The following is a 2500-nucleotide window of genomic DNA, read 5'->3' on the forward strand; positions in this document are numbered from 1 at the left end:
CAAAGTTTAAAAGCTGTTATTTTAAACACTGGTAATAAAATTACATTTGTTCCTGTTGCACATTCAGTTCAATCAACCGTGAGCTATGAGAATATGAAAACCTTTCTCAGTGCTCTGAAGTACAGTCACCATAATTTGAAGATTTGTGGTGAGTTACAGGTAAAAAGACAACGTCATTTTATGTGATTTCACTGTGTAATTTGTCCCTACATATTTCTCCTTTATCACGTATTCCATGATCTTTACATTAATTTTTTTCTGTTTTCTCTGTATGTGGGATAGCCGAGTAGATGACAAACACTACGAGTATAGTGAATGGCCATCTAAAGAAACACTCCGACCTGGCTCACACATTGTGGTTGTTGATCCACTGGTCAACCCTCATTAAATTTTGCTGCCACCTTTTCATGTTAAACTTTGAATGATGAAGAATTTCGTCAAGGGCATTAATAAAGGAAATCAAGTATTTGCTTTCATAAAGCAGACATTTCTCTAAGTCAATGATACAAAATTAAATGCAGGTATTCTCGATGGCCCTCAGATTAGTAGACTAACGAAGCTTGAACAGTTTGATAGAGTAATGAGTTAAACACAGAGGCATAGCAATCCTTCAAATCAGTTGAACACAATTTCCTTGGAAAGAAAAGAAGTTCAGATGACGTGTTCATTGTTCAAGGACTGATGCAGAATTTTAAGGCTCAGGGAGCACGTATGTCAGTATAAATACATTTTCTAAGATCGCATCTGGATTATTTTCCAGATAACTGTGGAGACAAGAGCAAATAACAAGGTGAGGGATTCCACTAAGATATTCGCACTATGGAAGAAAGATATCAGGGACAATGGGACATAAACGTGTTAGCAAATTACTGTTGGTGTCTGAAACGTGACTTGACTGGTGAAAAACACAAAAGAAAATAATTGAAAAAGTCTTTTCTTCCCCACTGATATATACTTTGAATATTTCTAATGTAAAAAAAAAATAATATAACATTTAGTCATCACTAACCTAATCTCATAACTTTGATAATGCATAGTAAGTCATCATAAAAAAATAATTTTGAATGAAAACATTGTTTTAACAATCTTCAGTGTAATTCGATTATCTGAATTGATTGACAAAAACCATTATAATTCTTTTACTTCATCATAGCCAGATTACTTAAACTCAGTTAAAAGATTTTACAGAAAATTAAATGCCAATGGCTTGTGACGTGCCTCATACATGGCATCTTCTTGTAAACGCGTTAGTAGGTTCGGTTAAAATTATTCACGTCGTTCTTTCCAGCTCAAAACAAAACACCTCTATTGGAAAACAAATAATTAGTGCTCTAGACAATCGTTTGAGCCATGAACTATCATTCTTCAGCCATAATCGCACTGAACAAAACGTACTTAATCTTGTAATTAGAATAAACCTTGTGGTTCGAACCTTTCACTTGGGAGACACAAGGCTTGCACGCTGCCGATTGATCCAACGGCAAACTTATCAATGTATTCGTTGGAAATCTATTTTCTAGTAATATTAATGTAATTAAATAATTTGGAAAATCTAAATAACATATCTGTGTATTCAGTTACTTTCGTTGAAAACAACTATTAAATCATATATACATTTATATAATGCGAGCTAAGGTTTGAAATATAATTCAAAAGGTCTACGTAGACATCTATTAATGATTATAGCAAGAAGCAACACCATACTTCCAGTTATGTAATAATATAATATTTAGAAAATAAAAACACACCATCATAGAAGAAAAAGCTATTTGAAAGTGCTCCTATATTCTTGCCCGTAAGTGTAGATGTATTTAAATATATATATATATATATATATGTATATATATATATATATATATATATATATATATATGTATACATATATGTATGTATATATATATGAATATATATATATATATATATATATATATATATATATATATATATATATATATACATATATAAAGGACTACTATTTCACTGGACGTGCGCACCCAGATCCCTGGGTCCGCTAGCGGAGGTCATTGCTTTCTTTGTAACCTATCATTTTATATTGGACAAATATATCAAAACTAGAAACCTAACATTGTATATAGGACAAATATATCAACTATTGACTTATTCAATGCAATATAAGTTAATATAAACTTTTATAGTAAAATAAGAAACCATTTCTAAGGCAGTGTTATGTTTTGAAATGCCAATTTTAGCCGTATTTGACAGGTATTATTGTTTGAGGTCAGTGGCCACCAGGGTTGGCGATTTATTATATTTAAAAAAAAAATCGATTTTCTTTTTATTTAAATCAGATTTATTTTATTTATATAATTTTTTATATATTTTGAATATTATTGGATTGCTATTTGATATGCGATCTGATTGCTAAAGGACATTTTTAGCATATCAATATAAGGAGCAGTGTTATATAGACTTGCCACAAGTATACAAAGAACGGTATAAGCCTACATTTAGTATATATCACTGTGCAGCACACAACAAG

The sequence above is a fragment of the Oratosquilla oratoria genome, chromosome 22, assembly GCF_046742065.1.
Source record: "Oratosquilla oratoria isolate Oo_2021 chromosome 22, ASM4674206v1, whole genome shotgun sequence".
Taxonomy (NCBI): domain Eukaryota; kingdom Metazoa; phylum Arthropoda; class Malacostraca; order Stomatopoda; family Squillidae; genus Oratosquilla; species Oratosquilla oratoria.